The sequence below is a fragment of the Tamandua tetradactyla genome, chromosome Y (assembly GCF_023851605.1).
Source record: "Tamandua tetradactyla isolate mTamTet1 chromosome Y, mTamTet1.pri, whole genome shotgun sequence".
NCBI lineage: Eukaryota > Metazoa > Chordata > Mammalia > Pilosa > Myrmecophagidae > Tamandua > Tamandua tetradactyla.
In genome coordinates, this window is record NC_135354.1 from 14,165,157 (window position 1) to 14,174,672 (window position 9,516).

Sequence of the window (9,516 nt, forward strand, 5' to 3'; positions counted from 1 at the left end):
AACAATGAGCTAGGTTACAGACATGAGAGACAGGGAGAGAATACAGAAATGATTAAAAAGATTTTTAAAGTATGGCTAAGCTCCCATCCCTGAGAAATATGCCACATTTCCTTTATCATGTTGAGGAAGTTCCATTCTATTCTTATCCTTTGAAGTGTTTTCAACAGGAAAGAATGTTGAATTTTGTCAAATGCCTTTTCTGCATCAATTGAGATGATCATGTGGTTTTTCTGCTTTGATTTTTTGATGTGGTGTGTTACATTAATTCATTTTCTTATGTTGAATCATCCTTGCATGCCTGGGATGAACCCTAGTTGGTCATGCTATATAATTATTTTAATGTGCTGCTGGATCTGATTTGTTAGAATTTTGTTGAAGATTTTTGCATCCATATTTGTTAGAGAGATTGGTCTGTAGTTTTCTTGTAGGAGCAAGGGTTAAAACAAGACCTGCAGAATTTATTGGGAGCAACTGGCTTCCGAGTGGCTGTGACAGTAAAATATGAAGATTGTTATCTGCTTAATGGAGAAGAGTCTGGGAGGGAGAGAATGTTTTTTCTTAACCCCAAGTTCTTTATGGCTATTTTTAGTATGTAGGGAGTAAACACTGAAAAACAAGCACTGTGTTCCTTCACAAAATACGTGCATGCTGTCACTGAATCCTGCAGTATATAAGCAGGAACTAGTTAAGAATAAAGTTGTCTCATGTCACTAATCTTCAGACTCCATGATCCCATCTGTCTCTCTTGTCATTAATGTCCTTCAAGCCCTGGTCTGTGGAAAGGAATATCTGGTGCCCAATGTGGGGCATGAAGAAGAAGAAGACTCCAAAACAATATTGAGAACCGAGGAAAAGTTTCCATTAAAGAGATATTTGTCCAGTTGATAGAAAACTCAAGTCATATTAGAAAGTAAGCATCTTCCTTGTATCATCAGGGTAATGGGTAATCTCAATGGGTGGCTGGAGGAGTATATTTATGTGTTGAAAACATTGTTAGAAGCTACTGGGGTATCTGTTAAAACATCTGAATTATTAAGCATATTGATCTCATTCAAAAACGTTGTTATTGGTCACCTTGAAGGTCATAATATTTTCAATTGAAAACAATGGTGTTTGGTTATGAAAGCTCTTCAGAGGGCTTATCAAAAAGGGGAGCCTGTCCCATTATCAGTATGGGCATTGTGTCATCAAATAGCTGCAGCATTAGATCCCTTACACTAGAAAGCAAAGATGGGGAAACTGATTTTTTCCCCAAGAACACATGACTGTGTCTGTAAATATAAATGAAAAGGAAATGAAACTTAGTGAGAAGGAGGTTGTAAGGACAGATGAGGAAAATGTTAAATCTATGCACTCTCAGCCCATACCAATCCTTTTTAAAATAAGTCTAGTTTCACTTGCCCTCAAAACTTCCCAAACTTTTATCAAACAAAAACTACTAGTGTGTTTAATTTACATCAACAGAATTCCATATTCCCTGCACAAATTTGCAATCCACCTTCTGCCCCTATGGCCCGTACCTTAATTTCACAGCCTCTTAGCATCTGTTTTTTACAGATACTGGTGATTCAGCAATATATAAGAATCCTGTAATAGTACCAAAGCCTATACCTAAAACACCTGTAATGAAATGTCTACTACAGGGATCTCAGCAAGGAGACTTGGGGCTAATCCACTTTTATTAGCTTTTCCTATGACAATCACTTGCATCCTGATCAAAATAATACTCAGGGCACTTTAGAAGTTCATCATGAGCCAATTCCTTTTAAATTGTTAAAAGATTCTAAACAAGCTTTTGCCCAGTATAGAGTGGATTCTCCATGTGCTACAAGTTTAGTTCAGGGTATGACTCATGTAGATTAATCCTTTGGGACTGGGAGATGCTAGCCAGAACTGTTTGAAATTTGGCTGAATTTCTACAATTTAAAGCATGGTGGACTGATGAAACTATTCAGTTGGCTAGGAGGAATGCTAATGAGCAGCATCCAGTGTTAATAATGGCAGAACAAATCATGGGCACTGGCCAATGGGTAGCTATTGAAAGGCAGTTACAATATGATGATAGAGCTATTGTCCAACTCAGAATGTCCTGCCTTGCAGTCATTGAGATGATCAGCCTGGAAGGACAAAATCAACATTACAACATTTTGTGGCAGATGTCAGTTTGAATCTTTGGGGCATGGATTGCTTTCACAGTTGGGAGCATAGTTACATATCCCCCACTTATCAGAAAAGCAGAACAACTATACCTAAAGGTGCAATTTCAAAACACTAGGTAACCAAGGGATTATCAAGGGCTAGGATATTCTAAGGAACAGACAAATTTATAATGGGGGTCATTGAAATGAAGGGCATAATTACCCCCAATAACATGGCTTATTACATTGCCAATATGGGTAGATCAATGGCCCCTTCCTCAAGAAAAATTGAATGCCCTTCATAATCTAATTCAGGAGCAATTACAATTACAACATATTGAAACTTCCAAAAGTCCATGGAATTCTCCAATTTTTGTTGTTAAAAAGAAATCTGGGAAATGGAGAATGCTAACTAATTTAGGAGTAGTAAATAAAGCCATCAGTCCTATGGATGCACTTCAACCAGGGGTTCCTCAACCCTCTATGATTCCTCAATCTTGGAAATTGGTTATTATTGATTTAAAAGATTGCTTTTTAAACTATTCCATCAGTGGATAAAAGAAAGTTTGCATTTTCTGTTCTGGCATTGAATAATCAGGCTTCGATGCAAAGATATCAATGGTGTGTCTTACCCCAAGGGATGATAAACAGTCCCACCATGTGTCAACTGTTTGTGCATCAGCCCGTACGAGAAATAAGAAATAAATTTACAGAGGCTCTTGTCATTCATATGTGAAAGATATTTTAATTGCATGTGACAATGATGACTCTTTAGAAAAGGTTTTTGTTGCCATTGCAGAAATTTTACCTCAATATAGGCTGCAAATAGCTCCAGAAAAGATTCAAAAAAGTGAACCTTACCTATACTTAGGAATGCAAATAGCTGCTAATAAAATAACTCCTCAAAAACTACAATTAAGATTGGATAATTTACAAACTTTAAATGATTTTCAAAAACTGTTAGGAGATATTAGTGGGATTAGACCCTCTTTAGGGATACCTAATTTTATGTTATAGAACCTGTTTGATATTTTACGAGGAGATTCTGATTTATTAAGCAAGAGGTAGTTAGCAGCTGTGGCTGAACAAGAATTACAGTTAATTGAACAATGCATTCAAGAAGGACAGCTTGTTCAAATAGATCTAGAAAAGCCTGTTGGTTTTATTACCATTTTTTTTTACCTTGCAATCTCCCACAGACCTATTTTAACAAGATAGTGTTTTAGAATGGATCTTTTTACCAAACAATTGACAAAAATGTTTAAATACAAATCTGCAAAACTCATTTCTTTAATAGCCAAAGGATGCCTAAGATATTATCAATTAAGAGATCATGATCCTAATCTCATATTGTTATTGCAGGGCACACCGAAAAACAGATCACACAATTCAAAAACTGCAAGCCAATTTGGAGTCTTTATTAGTTAGCTGGTGATCACCTCAAGAAACCCCCTGGAAGGAGACTCAGAGAGCAGCCCCAAGAGGTTCTCAAGGTGGGCTTATAAAGGCAAAAACCACAAGCTTATTCACAGAACCAGGAAAGAGGTATTAGCTTCTTAGAATCACATCTTGGCTTGCAGCTGTAAGCAAGCAAGCTTATCTACAGAAGCCGAAAAATGCCATTAACTCTTGCAAAAAAAAAACAAAACATCCCATACTTTTAGTTTCTTAACAAAGATTACTGTTCAGTTTTAACCTTTGAGGACTTTCCACACTGGATCTTGTGAATCCATATACCTTCTCCTTGCTTGGGTCTGATTTATTTCTGCTGGCCCTTTACATTCTCCACTGGTTCTATGAGAGAATCAAATCATTGCTTCTTTATTTTGATTATAAATCTGTTGATAATGGATTCAAAGGACTAATAATTTAATAGATTGTATTCTTTTTTGCACATATGAGGTCAGACAGTTTATTATACAAGATCTAAACATTAAGTCTAATAATATGAGAATTAGGAGTACTGTTATGGTGGTTAAGAGCATGGGCAGCCATGGGGACCAGGAAAACAAATTTTCATACCAGTTGGTTGCAGCTTTCTGGCATTCCTCCCACTCTCGTAACCTACTATGGACTAGGGATGGACTATTTTTAATTATTCCAGAATGATTGCTATGGAAGCAGCAGGACCCCCTTGTTTAGAAATAGGAGGTCTAAGCCTCTGCAAGCTTGGCCAATGAATCTAGGGATTTTTCCAAATTATCGATGGAGCTTTCTAATTCACTAAGATCCAGATCAACTTGTTTGCTAAGGGCTTTAAAATTTTGGTCCCTGGTGATAAGGGCTGAATTTCCAACTGCAGTTGATCATGTGATGCCCAGTCTGACATGGAGTGGCATCAAAATTGGGGCTCACATGGCTCACTTGATTTCTAGATGTTCCCTACCCACTTCCCCAGAATAATAATATACTTGGGATATAATGTGAACTAAGATACAAAATTCCTCCTTGATGCCCATTATTGGGGGAGTGATACAGTGGGTGATATCAGATGTGCAAGCAAACCAAGTACCATCAGGGGCTACAAGGAGGCAGTAACATGCACCTGGGGTCTAAGTGAAAATGTCCTTTAGTGACATGATGAGGCCACAGGGGTCACTATAGGGGGATTTGGCTAGATTAAAATTATCAGAATAAATACAGGTTCCCTGCCCTTGGAGATCTCTTAAGGTGAGTTTTGGTTCCTGTCCCCACCTGCATAGGTGTTGGCCTTGTGCTTCTTGGACTGAGAGGTTTCTGATATGGGTATCCATGAGACTAGGGAGATATTAGCTCCTATTCCGATGTAATAAGGGGGTTCAGGGTTTAAGCAAAGCCAACAGTCTTCAGTAATAAGTGGATTGGTTGATTCATGAACTAGAAAACTGAATTTAACATGTTGAGTAGGGGCATTTTAGGGGGGGGAGAGGAATTTATTTGGGAGTTTGGGGTAGCATAGGCTTTTGAGCTCGAGCCTACCAGAGGCAGGGCCCTGGGTCTGGGGGGCTGTGCCAGTTTTATGCCAGGGTTGAGAGCTCAATTATATCCTATGGAATTGTCCATTTTATGGGGAAGCTACCTTTGAATTGTGAAACCGGTGCCTGGATTGTAAACCAAGACATATAACCTCAATCCCCAAGTTTTTCCACTTGCCCAGGTTTGGTTACACTGGAAAGGGATATAATAATCATTGGATTACAGGTGCCTCAAGTGCAACTCTTGGGGTTATGGGCTTGTGCCCTTCTTAAGGTTATGAACGGGTCTCAGTTAGTCCATTCTACAATTGTTTTGCAGCCCTATTTGGCACGATAATATTGGCCTTTCCCTTGGCAGTTTAAATTTCCCTCCATGGGAGAGGCATAGTGTTGGGTATGCCATAAGCCTTTTTCCTGGTGGGGAAGGGTACACCTGTATCTGATTATATTACCATAACTCCCATTTCCTAGGTGTCCAAACAGTTGGCAGAGATCAAAGTGGAGGGTTGATTGGGAGGGAGTGGTGGTTGTAGCCACCACTACTCCTTCCACCATATTAGTGAGTTCCCAGGTAAAGTTTATAACCTGGTGAGGGTTTTGTCCTGTGACCCCCCCCCCCCACCAGGGATATCAGGAGGACCCAGAGGAATTTCTGGAAAGTCTAATTTTTAGTGGATGCTCAGTTTGCTGGATGGTCCATTTTTCAGGGAGCTGGTCTGGGTAGCCTTTTTAATCTGGGTGTGATGAATTCAGTGTCATTTTCCCACAACTTTTACTGCCATTGGGGTTGTGAGGATTACTGGCAGAGGTCTCATCCACTGGACCTCCAAGATGATTGGCTGAAGATTTTAATCCAGACCAGGTCTCTGGGTTGCACCTGAAATAGATCTTTGTTAAGGGCAGGACTTGTTGGTCATGGATGGGCTGACTTCACCAGTTCCTGAGTTTGCTAGGTGGCAGATAGCAGGACCTGTAATGATTTTAGAAGAGAATGGTTATTTATTTCAGCTATTTTTTCTTCCCCCAACTTAGGAATTAGTGGGGGTGGTCACCCAAACATGATTTCATATGGGGTAATTCCCATAACATAGGGAGTACATCTAGTTCTTAGGAGGGCAAATGGAAGGCAACTCACTCAGTTTTCGCTGGTCTCAAGCTTTAGTTTATTCAAAGTTTCTTTTATTGTTCTATTCATTCTTTCAACTTGCCCTGAACTCTGTGGCCTATAAATACAATGTAATTTCCTTTTGATATTTAATATTTTTGCTAACAATTGGATAATTTGGGTGATGAATGCTGGCCTATTGTCAGACTCCATTGCATTTGGGAGGGAAAATCTGGGCATGATTTCAGAAACTAGTTTGTTTGGTTTTTTTAACCACTATTTGTGCTGTCTTAGTTCTGACAGGAAATGCCTCAGTCCATCTGGAGAAGATGTTGATGAAAACCAGCAGGTATTTTACCCATACAGACCAGGTAATATTTCCTTGAAGTCTATATCCCACTGTTCTCCTGGGGCTTGTCTCCTTATCCTGGTTCCTTGGGGCATCTCCTTCCCTTGGCCAGAATTCACCTCGGTGCAGATGTGGCACCTGGATGATATCTGCTGGGCTTGTTGTTGCAGTTGGGGAATGTGGGAATTTCTCTGTAAGTGTTCAGTTAGTTTTGTACTGCCCAGGTGTGTACTTTGGTGAACCTGGCCAACCAAATTGTGCCCCAGGTGCTCTGGTACCAGGATTCTCCCATCCGGTAGAATTTTCCAACCATCTGGATCTGTTTTAGTGTCCAGAGTTTCACCCAGTTTAACTTCTTCCCTGGTATATTTGGAGGGCTCGGCAGTACCCACCTCAGTAAAACAGGAAGTATCTGCAGCATTCCCACTGGTTTTTGGGCAATCTCTTTTGCCATTTTATCAGCCAGGGCGTTTCCTCTGATGATTTGAGTTTTGGCAGTCTGATGTCTTCTGCAGTGTATAATGGCTGCTCTTTTTTGGCAACCAAATAGCCTCTAAAGTGGTGAGTATTTCTGGTATATTTTTTGTTTCTTTTCCTCCTGATGTCAAAAGTCCCTGCTCCTGAAATAGTACCCCATGAACATGCACAGTTGCAAAGGCATATCTGCTATCCGTGTAGATGTTGACAATCTACCCTTTTCCCCACCTTAGAGCCTGGATCAGAGCTATCAGTTCAGCATTTTGGGCTAAAGTCCCATATCCTAAGGCCTGAGCCTGGATAACCCAGTCTGTAGTTAGCATCACTGCCCCCACACACCTGATTCCTTCCAAGACATAACTGCTTCCATATGTATATATTTCTTCATCAGGATTTGGCCAGAGGTTGTCAGTGAGGTGAGCTGTCAGGTTTGTGAGGGATTCCAGGACCTTGTGGCAGTCATGGATGGGCTTGGATGGGTCATCATCTGGGAGTATGGTGGCGGGGTTAAGGGCCATTGCTTTCAGGAAGTGGATTCTCAGGGGATCTAGTAGCTGTATTTGATATTGGGTTATCCAGGCATTTGAGGGCCATCTTTTGGGTGGGCTCCTTAGTAACATTTCTACTGAATGTGGGGCCATTATTTGTAAGTCCTGTCCCAGAGTTAATTTGGATGCTTCTTTAACTAAAATAGTGGTGGCAGCAGTGGCCCAGAGTCAGCTTGTCCATCCAGCTGCTTTATAGTCTAACCTTTTAGACAGAGAAGCACCCAGACTTTTCCATGGCCTAATATTTGGGTTAGAACCCCTTTTGTTATTCTCCAGGCCTCACAACATGCAGTTGAAAGGGTTTTGACAGCCCAGGCAAGATTAAGGCAGGAGCATTCACAAGTGCCTGTTTTAGGATTTTAAAGGCCTTTTGTTCAGTTTCAGCCCAGGTTAGAGTTTCCTCTTTTCCCCTTGTGCTAGTATACAAGGGCTTGGCTATTTCTGCAAATCTGGGATCCAGAGTCAGCAATATCCAACTGCCCCTGGGGATTCCTGTACCTACCTGTTTGTCTTTGGTTGGGGTATCCTTAAGATAGCTTCAACCCTTCTTGAGGATAGTGTCCTCTTTCCCTCCTGTAGTTCATATCCTAAGTATGTTGCTGAATTGGTGCAGAGTTGGGCTTTTTTAGCTGAGATGCGATAGCCTAACTGGGCTAGCTCCTGCAGTTAAGTTTCAGTTGCCTTTTTTACAGTCTGTCAGGTTGTTAGCTGCCAGTAAAAGGTCATCCATGTATTGTAGAAGAGTTATTTCTGGATGTTTTTTGTCTAAAGCTGACCAAATCTTGACTTAAGTCTCCATTAACCAGGGTGGGGGTATTTTTAAAACCTGCGGCAACCAGGTCCAGGTCAATCATCGAGAGAATTTCTCCTCTGGGTCAATCCATTCAAAATAAAAAATGGACTTACTTTTCTAAGCCAGAGGAAGCAAAAAGAAGGTGTCCTTTAAGTCCAAAGCAGTATAAACCTGTTGACTGGGAGTATATATGGGTTAGGCATAGTAGAGTGAATGGTTTCAACTCTTTTGTTCACTTCCCAAAGGTCTTGCACTGGCTGGTAATCCTCAGTCCCAGATTTTTGTACTGGGAGAAGGGGGGTGTTCCAGGCTGAATGGCAGGGGACTAGAATGCCTGCCTCCAGGAGTCATTTTATATGGACTTCAATACCTCTTTTAGCCTTTAAGCTTATTGGACATTGTTGGATTCTGACAGGGGTGGCAGTGCTAGTCAGTTGGACAACAATGGGGGGCTGGTGGACAGCTAATCCTGGTAGGTTATTTTCTGCCCATACACCCAGTATTTTTTCTTTAAATTCCCACTGGGGCCAGCAGTGCTACCTCCACAGTAAGTAAATATTCTTCCAATAAGGGGCAAGTAAGGAGGTTTACTGAGGGGTTGGTATTGAACGAGAGCTTGGCCAAATCATTTTTGAAAGAGATGGTGGCCTGTAATTTCTGGAGAAGGTCCCTTCCCAAAAGAGGGTAGGGGGACTCTGACATCACAAGAAATGAGTGGGTGACAGTTCCTTCTCCATGGTTAGCGATTCTAGTCTTTGTCCATGGGTTGCTCTTTCCTGTTGCTCCCTGTATGGGAATTTTTTCATTAGATATGGATTCTTCTGCCTGCTGGAGGATGGAGATCACCCCAGTATTCACAAGAAATTTTATAGGCTTGTCCCAAAATTCTAAGTTGACCCTGGGCTCCCAGGGGCTCAATGTAATGGAGTCCAGGCCCTGCCAATTTGCCTCTTCAACTAGAATGGGGGCGGGTTTCAGTCCTTTAAGTCCTCTTTTATAGCATTCATTTTTTCAATGTCCATTTTCTTTGCAGTAGGTGCACTGGTTTGCACCTAGGCCGACCTCTTTCCTTGGTTCCCCTTCCTTTTCCCAATGGTTTCCCATCCATCTTTTTCCTTTTCCTATTCAGCCATTGTAGATACTAAAATCCTG

General features: G+C 41.0%; 1 long non-coding RNA gene across 1 annotated transcript; it reads left to right on the plus strand.

Moving 5' to 3' along the window:
- Nucleotides 1–294: 294 nt before the first annotated feature.
- Nucleotides 295–9,269, plus strand: LOC143672542 (uncharacterized). The gene is made up of 3 exons (XR_013169884.1): nucleotides 295–910; nucleotides 3,501–3,631; nucleotides 6,492–9,269. It is a non-coding gene; the product is annotated as an uncharacterized LOC143672542 (long non-coding RNA).
- The last annotated feature ends 247 nt before the right edge of the window (nucleotides 9,270–9,516 follow it).